Here is a 17,750-nt window from a genome sequence, read left to right on the forward strand (position 1 = left end):
TTTTAGTCATAATGTGAACTTGTACTATGTGCTTAACTGTTACTTGCCAAGAGTAAATGTCAAGCCTCTAAACTGCAGAGCATAATCAAAGCAGCAAGATTCACACAGGCTTTTTTTTTTTTTAGTGGGTTTCAGTGCCAGGAACTAGGGTTAGAGTAAGAAACGTGCTAACATTGAAGCAGCACAGCTGAGCCCTGCTAGAGTTTCCAAAACAACAGATGCCTCGGGAGCAGCACGGGTTCCCTTTTTTCCATGCCACTATGGCCCCTATCCAGGCCCCATGCAACCAGGTCATTTAAGAAAAAAAGAGGCATGGGATAACAGGGAGCCCAGGTCCCCTGTGCCTGTAGGTCCCAGGGCAATTGTCCCCCCTTCCTTCACTATTTGTTCCCCTGCTCCCAGTCCCAGGGAAACATGTACAAAGCCTCAATCTTTCTGTTACTGTACTGACATTTGTTTTGCTTATAATCTGTACCTGTCTCAATTGTTTGCATGAATGTGGGAACAGGCAGGAACATACAGTGGGGCAAAAAAGTATTTAGTCAGCCACCAATTGTGCAAGTTCTCCCACTTAAAAAGATGAGAGAGGCCTGTAATTTTCATCATAGGTATACCTCAACTATGAGAGACAAAATGGGGGAAAAAATCCAGAAAATCACATTGTCTGATTTTTAAAGAATTTATTTATTTATTTGCCCCACTGTACATGCAAGGTATGAATTTTTAAGTGGCCTACAGGAGTTAAACTTATAATTTTTGAAATCATTTTTATATACCAGTGTAATTCAAGTATGGCTCCCCATGATTTACCCAGACAAAAAAGCATATAATTCTATTATGCTAAATAAGCACTCACTGGTGCCTGTTCAAATGTCGACAAATACAATTACATATTAAAAACAATGTAGAACCTTGTTGTTTTCAGAGATGCTTCTTTATGGCTTATCAACAGCCATTGTTTGCGGCTTAAGATGACAATAGTAAGTAATATAAATCAAAAGAGTCTCTCTAGTATGATGAATAGCATCAGCAGTATTGGTAGCAGTTGTTACAACTGCATCATATTTGCATGCTTACAACTTAATTGGGATTATCTGGAACAAAAGGACAATCTTGTCTTCACTGCATTACCCATGGGAAGCCAGCCGATTTAAAGTTTGCGGCAGTTTGAGCTTTGTCACACTGCAGTTGCAAAGGGAAGAAAATGATGCTGAATTGAGAGAGTCTCTAGTTTGCCCCATCAAAGCCCTTTCCCTGCCCAGAGCAAAGCCCCATTAATTGCATTTATCTGAACAAAGCTTTTAAAAATATCACAGGCAGCAGCAACTTTGGTAGAAGTGATGTAGGAAGTGAACTCAAGTGCATTAGTCATCCTTGTATTGTCAGCTGCTCTCAGAAGCGGCTTGCTGCCCTGTCTCTACTGCCATCAAGGGCCCCTTTGTCACACATGCCTCAGCTACGAAATCCGCTCCTGATAACCGAGTGGCAGCAAGACTGGCTGTTCAAAGGAGCTTTCTTCCTCCTCTCAAGGGACTACAGAGAGAGTCTTTTTCAAGACCCAGCGGAGTGAAGCTTAGTGGTGGTGATGTCAGTGGGAGCATTCCAGCACACGCTCCTCTAGTCTACGTGCTCCTCTACCCAAACTAGGAATGCACGTTATTTTTTAATACCATAAAGCAAAATTTGCAGGCCCATCCTCACATGCTGTACCACAAGTTTGTATTAGTTTTTATCTTTCTAAGTGTAATGTTTAATATAATTATTATTTTAAAATGGGAAGTTGAAAAAACATCCTGGAAAATGCCAGTGGTAAACCACTTCCACATTGTGCCCAGGAAGACTACACAGACATGTTCACAAAGTGAGCACGAGTCAAGCTTAACTCAAAGGAGAGTTACTTAACCTTTTCTAAAATAGTAAGAAAGGATTTTTCCACATGGGCCACATGAATAAATATAATTACTTGCAAGCTAATTGGCTTCAGTTCATTGACTGGGATTCAAAATCTGTCTCCTGTGGATAGAACAGCTTCTTCCATCTATGGAAAGCTTTAACTCCAGGGAAGCACAGCTGGTGGTAGAAAGGGGAATGGAAACAATCTTACCAATTTCAACTTCTTTTGATGTGGAGTATTGAGAGATGAGCATGGGATGCAAAAAAGAAAACCAGGAAAGATTACACTGTTCAGGAACTATACCTCCTGATAGGGGGAAGCCTTGAGTTCAAGAAAACCCAGCTTTTGTGGTTCCTAGACCAAAAACCATGAGGACTCTGCTGAATCACAGAGACATTACTATGGCTCAAGGACTACACAGAGTCCTCCAATGCTTTTAGTGCCACTGTAATCACCTTGCCAATTGCCACTGGTAACATTGAAGAACATGGAAGATAAAAGATAGAGTGGGTGAGAGTGGGAAGTGACACAGGAGAAAAATGGATAAAGTTTAAGAAAATGTAGCTTCCACTCTGAGCCAGTCTCTTTCTATTTTGGACACATTTGTACCCTGCCATGACGTGGCCCATAACCTATTCCTCAAATCCTTGATCCAAGAAGTTTTGTGTCCCCATGTGCTTTATTTAACATTCACTGGAAATGTTCTCTGCACAATGCCTTATCCCAACCTATTGCTTTATGTATTTCACTGATTACTGTATATCCTACACTATCTCTTCCATTTATTCCCTCAACAGTATCTATGAGAATGGCTTGGGATGTCAGATAATGACTGGCCCCAAAATCATCTAGTGAGTTTCCACTAACTTGGGTCTTCTCAGCCCTAGTCCAATACCTTAATCACTACTCATGGTTTAAGCTAAGGACCTGGAATGGAGAATTCCCAGAGTAGATGCACATTGGCCCAAAGACTGGCCTTTTGTAACTATCTGCATGTCACACATACCCAGGAGAAGCTAAACGTTTCATCCTTGTCCACACAATTGAGTTCCACATGGCCTATGCAGAGGAGCACTAGGATTATAGTTCATCGGCTTCTGGATTTCCCATTCATTTTCATGTTGTACTGACTGAGCCTCCAACAAGAATATCTTTGGGAGGCAGTTTATTTCATATATTTCCCTTAGTGTCATCAGGGTCCACCTAATTTTCTACTCTAATTATTCTAATAAGAAATGGGAAGCTCGCATATTACAAAGCAAAGCATCAGCTCTGAACCCCCAGAAGAGGTTCAAAGGCATAGTTAGAAAAGAAGAGGGTGGCTGCACACCAATGATTTGTTTGGAAATTCCTACCTGCCCAGAGAAAATATAAAGGTTAACTGAAATGATAGAAAGGATCTTGAAGGATAAAGCAGTTTCACTCATTAGTCTCCTGCTAAATGGATATTTTGTGACTAGCCATGCTATCCAGGGCAACTGTTGTGAGAGTGACCATATGTTCTCAAAATCTGGAATTTGCCCACTGGTTCAAAAAGATTAAGGACCCCTGGCATAGCAAATCTCTGTCGGTGGTGTCTGTGGTGACTAGGAAATTCATTACATGGAAATTGATTTTCATAGCAAGCAGACTATCAACACAGGTTCACATATAATGACTACTACAATGTTAAGCCAATACATGGCATTCTCAAGATGCTCTCTGTGTAACTGGGGGTAAAATAAAGCCTGTCTTTTAAATATCACCCAATTAGCTTTACTATAAAGGGTCAAGAATATCACTACCTAGGTCTGGACAGTAGAACAAAGAAGTAGGGTGAGCCATCTATGTGGATGTGAAACAACATGTCTTTGTATGAAGAAGAGGAGCCACTAGTGAGCCATCAAATCTCCATTTTGGCTGGAGTCTGATGTTGCGGTCATTTTCCTAGTGAATCCTCACTGCTGGAGAAAGAAAGATGTACTATCCAGTGTGCTACTTCTTAAATCAGAAAAGTTGGGAGAGACAAAGGGATGTCAGAGAGTATTCTGTCTTAGAGCATGAAAGCTGTAACAGTGAGAAAAGAAAGGCAGTTTTACTGGAAAGGGTAATGGTACAGGAAGGAACAAGTCATATTAGAAGGAGAAGTGTTGCAAGCCAACCATTTGTCACTTGCTGATCTCCTCATGAAAGACACACTTGTAAAATAAGCAGTTTCTGGAATGTTCATATTACACAAAGAAATATGTGAATGTTGAATGTTGAAATCCTGTTTCCTAAATTATTTATGCATTGATTTAATTTGAAATTGAATGTTGAAATCCTATTTCCTAAATTATTTATGCATTGATTTAATTTGAAATTGCCACATTACCTTCACCGTTTTTTTTTTTTTTTTGGTGCCTTTGAGTCAGTCTTGACTCCTGGCGACTGCCTGGGCAGGTCACTGCAGTTTTCTTGGCAAGATTTCAGAAGTGGTTTGTCATTGCTTCCTTCCTAAGGCTGAGAGAGGGTGACTGGCCCAAGGTCACCCAGCTGACTTCGTGACTAAGGCAGGAGTAGAATTCACAGTCTCCTGGTTTTTAGCCTGATGCCTTAACCACTACACCAAATTGGCTCTTCACTGGAAATAAGATACTGTATATGTGCTGGAACAAGAGAAGAAAGGAGAGAGAGATCACATTTTCATAATTAAAAAGAGCATTTTGTAAAATTCTCATCATGTAAAGGCTTTCTGGAACAGGAACATGGCCAGGGGTATTAGCTAAATTAGGCAGTAATTGTTTCTGACAATACTTCACACCTGCACAAGTCTCCTCAGGAGAAGGGACCCATGAGAGGCTGCAGAATGTGTTCCCAGGAAAACATATGCAGAATTGCAGACCAGAGGTGATTCCTGTTCAAGCACAGGGTGCTCAGTTTCTCTGCCACCTAACGTCTGGGTACCCAGACCTCTCCCCCACACTATCCTTTTCTGCATGACCTTACATCTAGAACTGCCTATTCTCCCTCTCCAAGTTCCACCTGAAATTCTGATCCTCTCTCTGATTATGCCCTCAGGCCTGTCTTTTCCAGCTCACTTCCTCTGCCCTTGCTGTTAAATGTTATCTAATTTTGCTAGCAACCAACTTTCAGGACCCAGAGTGAATTAGCTAGATTACGCCTGGGCATGGCCCATCCTATTATTTTCCCCACCACATAGAATTTCCCTCACCAAAACAAAAATCCTCCAGGATCCAATAGTGCTGGCATGAGAATTGCAGGAAACAATGATATGGTGATCCTTTTGGCAGCAAAAATGTGAATTGGCAACCTGCATATGCCACCTGTTAGTGGCAATGTACAAGCAAGTCATGACTTGTAACCTATATTCTCCTGTCCAAGCAATAAAAGCATTCAGTTTCAGAGTCCCTCTAACCAAGTTACATTATCCAGCCTTGTTCACCCAAGTGCCTTTCAGATGTGTTGGAATACATCTCTCATCACCCATAGGTGGCATGGCCCAGCCAACTGGGGAAAATCTGAGTTAAATTATTTATTCACTTTTGAATTCCACTTTGTCTGTCTTTAGGTTGTGATTTGTGCCAGATTTACTCAGAGGACAGGGAACACTGATCTCACCACTTCTCTACAACATTAAAACTTCTAAGAGACCAAAACAACTCTGATGGTGTGTCCATGAAAGATAGAGAAGAGATTGTACAGAAACAAAATTAACAACCATAAGATTTATGGTTGGGAACCTAAAATAGTTACAGATTCATTTAAAAAGTCAACTACTTTAAGCCTCCCATGTAAAAACACAAGGATCCACCTAGTATTTATGTAGCTTTTAACTCTTTTACAGGAACCTGAAGGCTACAGAGCTTGAAATGGCCTCTTTTAAAAAAAAAAAAAAAAGTGAGCCCACATTTCCAGAAGCATTCTCCTCCTTAGGTGCTTTCAAAAGAATATAACTGATCCATCATGATTCTCAGCTGGTGAAAAAAACAGCAGAATCATCAATACTTAACTACAGTACTGCACAGAACTTCATCAGAAATGCATCAGGCGGGCAGCAACCTGATCAAGAAACAATTCCATTGTGAAGGATTTCTGGTTCAAGAAGGGCTAACCATGCACATACGAAGCTGCAGCAAATTCACCACTGCATCATCTACCCTAATGCCAGGCAATGAATGAATAAATACACACACACACACGTGTTTGTGTATGTGTGTGTATATATATATACACAGAGCTATACATCAAAAGGAAGCAGCCCTTTTAAATTTTTTATTTCCATACAACAGCTTGAAACAGAATCAGAAAAACAAAGGCCCCTTAGCTGGCAGAGATCTTCTCACCAGCTTTATGGAACAGACAGCAGCCTCTTCCATGTTTCCAAATACTGTACTGCAATTCCTTGGTCCTACGGTACCTTTGGATGGAGGGTTTTAGTAGTAACAATCAAAACAATCATTGGCTGCAATTCACATTTCCTCTTAAAAAGTAGTGATGGAAGAACATCAGGAATGCGTGGAAGCATCTGCTCTCACCCCCAACAATTCCATAAACAAAGCAAGGCAATTGCACAATTTAAGAGTCTCATTTGGAAGCACTCTACACTACTGATTCAACAGACACTTGACAGCCCCCATCTTCTCCTAGATGCTGACATGGAGCAATCTGAGCAATATATTCTTAAACAACCCAGCCTGATGGACAAATTGGCTACTTTTTCAATGGGATCACATAATCTCTGGAGCCTCTTTCTTCTGATCTTCAAAATATACATTTTCACTGATGCACAGTAAAAAGAACAAGAAGAAAAGCAAATACCGGAACATTTGTGCAAATTTTGTAACTGCAAAGTCCATCTCCAGCAACCCCTTTGTTTTCCTGCTACACCTGAACTCCAGCAGAAAACTAATCCACTAAAAATGCTATCCTAATTTGTCATCCACCTGCCAAACCTTGTGGTTTGACAATTACGTTTTGCTCATGTCTTTTCCTCTTGGTGCTATGTGGCCTGAGAAAAAGTTACAGAATTAACACATTTTTGATGCAGAAATATTTGAGTTTTAATCTCGTATATTCACTTGAACCACTTTAGATAGCTAGCCCAACCTTCCCCAACCTGGGGGCTCCAGACATTTTGGACTAGAACTCCCATAATTCTTGATCAGTATGACTGAAGCCTATGCTGTTGGCTGGGAATTAAGGGGGTTGCAGTCCAACATGTCTGGAGGTGTAGAGGAACACAGAGATGACCTTGGAGAAGATATGCAGAGATCATTAGCAAAACATGAGCTCAGTCTGGGAAAATAAGACAGCATGAGAAAGAAATCTAAACTTGCTCCCCTTTGACTCCCATTGATATAAGAGGGAAACACTATTAGGCTTTCAATATTCTATTATTATAGCCAATAAAGTAGAGTTCTAGAATTTCTTTTGGTGTCTGTTTCCTGACCTGGCCTACCTTGAAGGTCTGAGAGGAAGTCACCCAGTTGAGAAGGGTTTGCTAGACACTTGCAAAAAGAAAAAAAAAAGTCCATGAGAAGGTACTAAAATGTTCTAGAATGCAGCCACCTGAAGTAGCTCTCTCCATTCCCTCTGCTGGGGCTAAGTCACCCGTTGCGGGGAGATGGACGGCATAGAAATTTAATAATAAACAAACAAACAAACCCAGGGCAAGAAACCCAGAGCAAGGTGAGGCCCTGATAGCTACAATTCTATTTTTAGTTAAAACAAAACTTTCCAAACTCCGGATTGTTAGAGCAAGGGGGAAACTTTACAAAACATCTAAAATATATCCTCCTCCTAAGGTTCAAAGCAGTATTGCAGAACTGGAGCTACAGAATCAAGAGTCTGAAAAGCATCTCCTGCTTTACTAGCAAAAATATATAATTTAGTTTCAACGGCACCATTATGTAGCATTTTAGGACTGATTCAATTATGTGATTCAAACATGTGATTCCACATGTTTCTATCGATTAGGAAAGTTCTACAGAATTTAATCAGGGATCATGTCATGCACTCATCCAATAAGTCTATTGCATCTAGAGATATCTGTCTCTATCACGATGGATCTATGCACACTCCATCAATGCTTTCTTTGACATTCAGAAAGATTCAGTGTAGCGGTTTGGACACATCTGCGGCGTGGCCTCATGCTGACTTTCTTACTGATTCTACCCCTTGGGTTGGAAAGTTTAGCAATCAGCTCCAAATAAAACTTGGCTGAAGCAGGTGGAAGAAAATCTAGCAAAACTCAAGACTCAGTCCAATAGACGGAAAACAACCGGCCCACCACAAACAAAAATGGAAGAATATGCTACATGATGTCAGGGGTCCCATAGCCCCTACAACCACATACTGGTTATGTTGTGGGCCATTACCAGATGCAAGCTAAGGACTTTATGTTTTCCTTTAAAAGTTGGGGCTCCCTGCTGAACCAATGAAGACAGAGAAACCTATGCCTTTGTTCACATGATCAACGCAGAGGTGTGAGCATGGGTAGAAGCAAGATCCCGCCCTCACCCCATTCAAAGATTTTCATACTCAGACATACAGTACAACTACATATGTCAAAGACACATGTTATAAATGGGTCAGGGGAGGGGGAAAACAGGCAAACATTTTGAAAGCAGAAAGCCATACTTTTTAAAAACATAATTCTCATCAGTCTGTATCCTTTAGGCTTTCTTTAAAAAGAAAAAAAAATGAGTGGATGCTTTTCAGCTTAAAGAAACAAATTGCTTATTCATTACAAGCCTTTAACCTTGCTTGTAATGCTCAGAAACTGCATTTGGAGGGATACGAAATTCTTGCATGATTCAGTATTTTACATCATATCACTGGAGTCCAACAGCATCCATAATTAGGAATCTGTATAAGAATCTGAGCTGGAACATTTCCACTATGCGCACACCTACATGCACATACACACAATGGAACTGCTTCTTTTTGCTATCAATTACAGTTCCAGAAAGCTAATATACTTTTTCTTACGGTGTTTGAGTGTCAGACTGTGCTTTGGATCTTTTGCTTTTGAGAAAGCAAACCAACCACACACTGTAAAGAAGCCACTAAAAATGTTTCCACTGCAGCACTAAATGGGGACAAGGGGAGGAAGCCGGCAGAGTTTTTGAAGTATTGAGTCAGCACACCATACCCCTCCATCACTGCTTACAATGTTGAGAGGGTTCTCCACGGTCCACTGACGCCATGGACACTGACGGGATAAAACACAGATGGTGAGATGGGCAGTAAAAGAGTTCTTGATCTGAGAGGGGAATGTGAAACATCACCCACTCTTTGGAAAGTGAGAGGCAGCTGTAGAAGCCTGCTGGGAACTCACTTGTGGGTGTCAAGCAGCTGCTGCAGAAGCTCTGGAAAAAGTAGAGGGGGCAGCCAACATCTTGTTTACAGAATTACAAGGCTGAAAAGCAGTGGCAATGATGCACACCAAGGAAATTCCCATGACCTAAAGTATAACGAGAGGATGATCCAAGTCCCCAGGCCTCGCAGAATGTTGTAGTGGACCATTCGGACAAAGTTTTATTAGACAAAACAACACTTGGAGCTAATAGGGTTTCTTGAAGTTCTTGAAACTTCATGAAGAAAAACTGTTTAATAATAACAACAATTACAATGATCCAAACAGATAAGAATAATGTCCAAAGTAAAGTATAAAAATATTCAAGTAACAATTAGTAGCTGGGGGGAAAGAAAAGGGGGGGAGGGAGAAAGGGGGAACTACCAGAATGCCCTTTTAATTTTTTTTAATTCTTTTTGTTTTGCTTTTTAACTTTTTAAACAATTCTTTGAATATGTATATGTATCTTTTTGGCAGTTTTTTTTTCTTTCATGTCTTATATAATCAATAAAAAAGACATTATTTAAAAAAACCCAAAAATTTCAGCTGATTTTAGATTGTTTCCTTTTCAACAAGAAATAATATTTTAGAAATGATCTTGCATTTATGTTGTTGGAGATGCAGTGAAGTTAACACTTTATTTTTGACTTTTGGACAAAGAAAATGGACTTATAATCACAAAGATATGGCTCCAACTTTTCACAGAACTGATTAATACAGATCAGCTATGGGTGACTTTAATGAATCATGGCATCAGTTTATTGATACACACACACACACACACACACACACACACAAATATATTATATTTTTGTGCCTTTTTAAGCCTTTTATAATTTTGTGTATTCTTTTTCTTTGTTTTTATTAACTGAGTAGAAAAAAACAAAAAAAACATTTGGGGGGGAATATTTAGGATCTGGCTTAAACTGAAGACTGCAGATCAGGTTTGCAGAGATCACCCTATTTCTTCCCCTATAATTCAAGAAGATACTGAAGACTGAGGGGATGGCAATATTAATCCTATCCTATTCTCTGGGTAGAGGTGAGCAATGTGCATTTACTCCCCAGATTCCTTTTTTGCAGCCAAACCACCCACTCAAAAATTCTAAGATGCCTAGAGATACCAAGATTTGGAAGTACAGTGGTACCTTGGGTCACGAACGCTTCTGTTCACAAACAATTCGGTTCGCGACCAGCACTGTTCGCAAAATTTTGCTTCCGTTCGCCAACTCCGCATCAGGTGATGAACTGGATCCGCGGACATTTTCCCTGCTGTGACACGTGGTCGTGGCTTCCTGTAGGGAGGGGGACTCTCCCTCCAAATAATAACCACCTCCCCACCCGCCTTCTTGTTCTCCATGCCAGAAGTCGCCTTGAGCAAGGTTAGTGTTCTCTCTCTTCGTACTGCACTGTACTTTACTTTGTTTCATATTTTTGTGGTTTTTTAAAAAAAATACATATGGTTCAGAACGGATTAACCGTATTTACATTGAACCTTATGGGAAAATTTGATTCGGGTCGCGACCAAAATCAGTTGGCGACCAAATTCGTAGGGGTCAGAACGGATTAACCATATTTACATTGAACCTTATGGGAAAATTTGATTCGGGTTGCGACCAATTTGGGTTGCGACCAGAGTCGTGGAATGAATTAAGTTCGTGACCCGAGGTACCACTGTATGTACATTAACAAAGTAAAAAGATTTTCTGCTCTTTTTTAAAGAATAAGCAGTAAAAATAGGAACATAAAGCCTTCAGTGGATTTCATCTATTTTATTCACCTGCCCATCCCTATTTCTAAAAACTGCAAAACAATGAAGCAAAATTCCAGCTTTCTTCTTCTGACGGCATTACAGTATTACTATGCCCCCCTCAGCTCTCAGGTATTGAAAACAAATGTGACCGTGTGTGTTTTTAAAGGAGTGGCAAGCCACTCAACTGTAAAAACTCATGAAGGAGGCATACAAAAGGAATGCACAAGATGAATTGGCCAATATTTGTATGACTTTCCAAAAAAAAAAAATCATGGAAGAATATACACAGAAGACATTACTCTGAATTGTGCATTGTAGGAAATGAGTAGCAGATCCTTGCTGCCATTGCCTTCGTTCAGAAGGACCAGTATACTATATATTTCAGTTTTTATAAGCCATTCTCCATGTAGGAAAACAGGTAAGGTTGAAACTGGTCCATAGGGCATAGACTTCTCTCTTATCTCCCAGAAGCTCTCTCATGAATTGCTGCCCTAGAGTTAAAGATGTAATCAGCAGATAAGTACAGTACTGAGTTTATTGACTTTTTTTAGTAGATAACAATACTTTCAGAAAGGACTGGGGAGTTGCAGATGTGCACAATCTTGCAGGCAACAGGCATTTGATGCTGCCTGACCCAGCTCCCAGGATATTCAAGTTTGCACAATGATCTGTCTCTGTCAAGTCTGCTTCCTGTTGTTAATCAAGGGAAGGCTTCGAGCACATGTTCTCATTTACTAGAAAGGGAGGAACTTATGTGTTGGCACAGCACAGGTTGTCAGTAATGCTGCAAAACCAGTTGGAAATCAGGATTACAATCCAGCCAGCACTTAGTTACTGTTTCCAGATCTGACCCTATCACAGAAACAGACCACTGCATTTGGCTAGCTCCCCGGCTTTCATTAGGCAGCTTATGGTTTGTTTGGTTGAGGACCTTCACCATTTTGCCACAGTGGTTCTCTTTGTTCTTTCCACTTTGTTTTAAACATGCTATGGTTTACCAAAAGAGATGGGCTACGGCCAGGGAGTCATCATGGTGCACCTGCTGCTGGTGTTGGGCGAGGCCCAGTTTGAAATTCCCCTTCACACATGGATGATCTCTCAGCCCTAATGCTCCACCCAAGGGAGTTCTGACACTAAAACGGAGGGGGTAGTTTAAGGATGACCTGGGTCAGTTACAATCTCTCAGACCAACCTACCTGATAAGGTTGCCATGAGAATAAAAAGGAGGGTGAGCCCACGCACGTTGCCTTAAGCTCCTTTGAAGATAGGTGGGAGAGAAATATAGCCCCACATTGCCCAAACACTGGAAAGAAAGGGAATGGCGATCCTCATCTCTGAGCAGGAAACAACTGTACAAATAGCAACCTTGTTAACTTTGTTCCAGCTGTGAGTTTTCCTCTGCCGGATATTGATCCCATCCCCACAACAGGAAGCTGAAAGCATCATATGGCCCACAGACTCTAACACAATGCATTTTCTCTGGGCAGCTATAAATTGCCTCTGCGTAGCTCGAAGGCCTTGAACTACTCTATCAAAAGTAACACGCACATATGCCGTTGACCTTTCTCTGAAATAATGGCTAACCCTGGCACTATTATAATGCGTCAGCAAACCTTTAAGAAATAGCGTCTGTCCTGCACGCTATGCAAGAGAGGTCTAAAATGAGCAGGCTTTTCCCCCATTCTAAGGGCTGCCTCACCCAGGCATTTCCCTACCCAGCATTAGGGAACTGTTTGCTCACAGAGAAGCCAAGGGAGGAAGAGGCGGCTGTCGGTTCATGAAAAGGCTACAAAAGACAAACATGGCCAGGTCCAGTCTCTTCATCTTTTCTCCAAAACCTAAAGCAGAGCCCCTTCTTGGCTGCATAGATTGCTAGTCTGTGTACCCAGCAAAGAGCAGTTTTGTCGATAAGGCCCAATGGATGAAAGGAATCCTTTCAAAGACAAGAACGCTTGGGAAGTAACAGTTTCATTTGAAATCATGTTCCACTCAACCCTTCCGAAATGGTTTTCCAAACCCACCTTACCTTTTCCTTACAAAAATACTAATGTTCTGTTTTAACACACGTGCCAAGATGTTGCCCTTTTTTTATAAGAAGTTATAAAAAGCATACAGATAAAAGCAAACAAGAACTCATATACAAAGAGAGAAGTAGAAAACAAGAGAGTTAGAAATAAAGAATACAAAAGTGATAAAAATTAAAGAAAAGGGAGAAAAGGAAAAATTACAAGAATGACTTCCGACTTCTTATACAGGAGATATAGATAAATCATATAGTGACCTCTTACTCTAAAATTACATCTTAACATACATATTTTGTATAATCTATTATTTTAACTAATCATCAAATCCATAAATCATAATTTCATTTTTTTCTGCCTCCTGCAAAAAGTCCAAAAGGGGCTTCCAATTGGCATTAGTTAGTCAATGTTTTTTCTCTAAGCAAAGCTGTCAATTTTGCCATCTCAGCTAACTCCATCGTCTTCACAGTCCTTTCTTCCAAGATGTTCCCTTCAAGTAAGTAACCTTCCAAACTGAGATGATCTCAATTTACAGTCTTTGTTAACCATAACTATTTCTAAACCAATCACAAAAGCATGCCCCAATGCTGGTTTGTGGCTTTAGGAGAAGCATGTACTCTGTCTTTCAGGGAAGGTGGCACTTGGTGCTGGGGCCTGCACTTTCCAGACAAAAACTTAATCTGGATTAATTTAATCTATATTGAATTGAAATGAAAATATATAGGTAACATATTCATTCTTCACATATTTAATAATTCCCGCTTTCTAACACATTAGAGCCAGTTGCTGTAGTGGTTAAGGCAAAGGCTAGAAATGGGGAGACCTGGAGTTCTAGTCCTGCCTTGGGCACAAAGCCAGCTGGGTGGCCTTGGGCCAGTCCCTCTCTCTCAGCCCTAGGAAGCAGGCAAGGGGCAAACCACTTCCAAAAAACCTTGCCAAGAAAACTGCAGGGACTAGCTCAGGCAGTCAACTGACTCAAAATTGACTCAAAGGCCTACACACACACTTTCTAACACTTTAAATATTTATTTGCTCTAGGGACTTTGGAGAGGCTTGGGAGTGCAAGTTGTATCTGCTTTACATGTCCTTTTTACTATCTCCTACAACAACTGAAGCACAATCAGGATTGCTATGGAAATAGTGTGCAACTGGCATAGAGGTCACATACAGAACCCACAAGCATACAGAATCCATGCAGAATGCTGAACAACAGCTTATGGGGTGTGTAGCCAACCTGCAATTCTAATGACTAATTTCATGCAGCTCCCTGCAAAGGATAAATTCAAAGCCCAGGCTGATGGGGGAAAAGGAGTGGCCAGAACAAGAAGGTGGCCATCTTTATCAGGGGTTGTGGTTTCCACTTTAGCCACCATTCAGCCATGCAATCTGCCAAGGGAAAGTAGCCTCAGAAGAGAAAGAGTCCTATCCCCTTATTCTCCAGAGACCACCTGCCAATTTTCACACAGGAAGTGCTATTCGTCAAGGAAGTTTGTAATATTTACAGTGATTCAAAACAGAAAAAAGAATAAAGGAGCCACAAATAGTAAGGCCACCTGGACAGCCTTAAATTCAGCTGACAGTATTTATTTTTTGATCTCCTGGCTAACTTTGATTTTGAATCTGAACCTCAACTGGTAACTGAATTCTTTTAAAATAATCATGATACACATGGACAAATCATTTAGATTATGAACTGGTTTTTGATCCCAGACACCAAAGTCCAACCCCAACCTCTTACATGGACTTGCTGGCCCTCCAGAGATCCACATTAGGTGTGAACAGATTTCCCTGTGCATTTTTCTTAATCACAGGATAGGCTTGGTAAATCACTAGTTGTATCATGGTCTGCAAATACAAACTCAAGAGCCTTGAGTTTTACATTTGGTTTTTCCCTTCCTCTGAATGTGAAAGGAAGAACTACAGAGCACCAGGCTGGATGGCATTTCTAATTAATAGCAAATCATAGTTTTACCTGAACCCATTAGAATTCAGTACATTGCAAATCAGGAACAGAAATTTCTAAACTTCTCTGTTCATGTGGGGGGAAGGGACCACAAAGGGTCAGCACTAGGACTGGGCATCCTCAGGTCATTGCCACAGTTCACCCATTGTGGTAGGTGACTTCACCATTATAAAGTCTATTCAGCTTGGGTCCACTGCATGCATATTTATTTATTTACTTACTTATTAAATTTATATGCCATTTGGCAACAACTAGCTACCAACATGGTCTACTGAAGTTGCCAATGGACATCTGACAATAGTCAATTCTCCACAGGCTCCTGGCATTTTAATTGCTCTCTTTGAAAGCCCTGGAACAGCCAAAATAGAGCTGGTTTCTGACTGGATAAGAGCCCTCATGCTAATGAGAAACGTCATTTGAAGAAGGGGAAGGAAGCCCAACAGCAACTAAAAAGATGTAACGGCACCACCAAAACTGGTTTCTTGAAAATACACAAGCAAGCAGATAGCTTTCTCGTGGTTGCCACAAGGAGTCATGTGAATCCTAAAACTAAGCAAAGCCCCTCCCACACTAACTAGTATGTTCAGGTACTAGTTATCAGGTACTTCCAGCAACACAAACTTCTAGAGGTTAGGTTGGAATGTACATGTAATTGACATATAGACTAAATCCTTCCATTTCTAGTAACTCTAGGGAAGCTGGTTGAAGTTTTCACCCAGAGGTTAAATTCTGAAGGAGTTTTCTGGAGCTGTTTGTTCCTCTGAATTTTTCCCAGAAGCAACTATTGGCTATGGTGAAGGAAAGAAAGCCACCCCACCTCCTTTGCAGGACACAGGAAGGAATCTAACCCACATAGCGTTCTAGGTGTAGTGCGTAAGTAGATAGCAGCTAGACACAACTAGGACCGATGATTTGGTTTTATTTTCTCTGGCATCTAATCTCTGCTTTAGATGAGCCTACCGATTATTTTTCTGGTCACACTTCCTCCTTTGAAGCCTAATTATTTTCTTTAACCCATTCATTCATTCACTCACATATTTTTTCACTGTTGTATGTTCTAAATAAACTCATTATTTTAGAAAGATATTTTTGGTGCCAATTCGTGTCTTGGAAGGCCTAGACCTCTCCAGATTGACTACTAGACAGTGGATTTAAAGTGCCCTGATGTTTCTGACATTACAGAAAGTAGAAGGCATTTTCTTTATTTTGACCTTCCATCTATAACCCTAGTTGAGAGGAAGAAGAGAAGGTAATGGCTGCAAATAGCAGCCATAGGTAATTCTGGTTGGTTGGGGTGTTTCCAGTGGGAAAGCAAATTACAATTTATATACAGCAAAGGAACTTTATATACAGCAAAGGAGAAGAAAGTTTGTTCTTCCTCGTGAATGCTGTGGAGTCAGAAACATTTACTAGAATCTTCCTTTCATTCATGGCCTACTGACCAGAACAGTCTGCAGAATGCAAAGCTCTTGCTGCACATTACTGGCTAACAAATGCATTGCTCTGCAAAACATTTTTCTAGAAGTTTTTGCTGGTTGAAAATCTTATTTATATATGAAACAGAACAATAATACCCATATTATAAAGGTGGGTTACAAGTCAGGTGACTTTTTTTCTTAAAAGGGGAAAAAATAAAATAGGCTTCATTTTACACTCAGGGCAAAGACTAAAAAGATGCTTCTTCTGTCATGTTCACAAAATGCCCAACAGTAAACCATTACTTGGTTACTTTCACAGCCTAGGAGGGGCAAAACAGCCTCGGTTGATAAGTAGGTCAAAGGCTTGCTAAGCACAGGCACTTCAGCATAATTAACAGCTAAGAGATTAATTTTTCATTCTAACTCCTTATTTCTACATGATCAAATGGAAACTGCTCATCCTCCAGAAACCACAATTTGGTCACAATAAACAAGCATCTTGGGGGATGCAAAGGGAGAAAAACTATTGAGGTTGTGATGCATTCCCTGTATGACAGAAGCCTTCATTTTCTATTTTTTTCAAGCCTGGCCCACCATTTTTAGTGGGAAAAAACAAGGAAAAACAATTACAATACATGCTACATTTGTGTCATCCTTGTGCTTAAAACTGTGTAATTGTAAAACAGTCCTCAAGCTATGAAGTTGTACAGATTTAGACTTCCCAATGCAAGTTCTTCTTCAGCGTCATTGTCAGATACAGTCCTCAGCTGAACCTCATTAAAGCCCCCCTCCTTTTTTTAACTGCAGAACAAAAATCCAAGTATGAGTTTTGGATTGATAGTGAGACATTACAATAAAGCCTTCACTGCTTAAGTATAATCATTTAAACAGAAATCTTCTTTATGTTAGCTGGCATTCTCTGCTTTATTGGAAATCCTATAAAGAATAATTGAGTGAACTGAGTTTGTTCAGTTTTCCGAGAAGTTGAGGTGGGGGGGGCGGGAGCTGAGAGAGTACAATAACACTCCTCAGCTGAGTTCACACATCGTGTTAGAATAGGCTAAAAGGGGGTGGGTAGAATGTATGATTCAGTATGTTGGGGAAACCCAGCCATTGTCTTAGCTTGTTGTGTTAACAAGGTCATCGTGTTAATTCATAACATGGGGCATTTACTGAAGACAGTATGTTATAGGAATGTAATATGTTTTGTTAATCCAGGTTTAGATTTGTTTTACCACATTTATATCCAACCAGCTTTATAGAAACGCCAGGCAGCTTACATACAATAAAATTTAAAACCATACGAGGAAAATCTAAAACCATCTTAAAAATCCTATAGTTAAAACATAACAAAATGCTGCA

General features: G+C 40.4%; 1 protein-coding gene across 9 annotated transcripts in view; it reads right to left on the minus strand.

Moving 5' to 3' along the window:
• The window catches only part of RHBDF2 (rhomboid 5 homolog 2), a 76,924-nt gene that overhangs the window by 47,001 nt on the left and 12,173 nt on the right, over positions 1 to 17,750 (minus strand). For 2 of the 9 annotated variants that reach the window (XM_088133403.1, XM_088133405.1), the window contains one exon: positions 4,248 to 4,521. The exons of the other annotated variants lie outside the window; for them this stretch is intronic. The gene's annotated coding sequence lies outside the window, so the exon portion shown is untranslated. The remainder of the gene's footprint in view (positions 1 to 4,247; positions 4,522 to 17,750) is intronic. 9 annotated transcript variants of the gene reach the window in all.

The sequence above is a fragment of the Python bivittatus genome, unplaced genomic scaffold (assembly GCF_059951505.1).
Source record: "Python bivittatus isolate LINGU-HERP-01145 unplaced genomic scaffold, Pbiv_v1 ctg000080_np1212, whole genome shotgun sequence".
Classification (NCBI taxonomy): Eukaryota; Metazoa; Chordata; class Lepidosauria; order Squamata; family Pythonidae; genus Python; species Python bivittatus.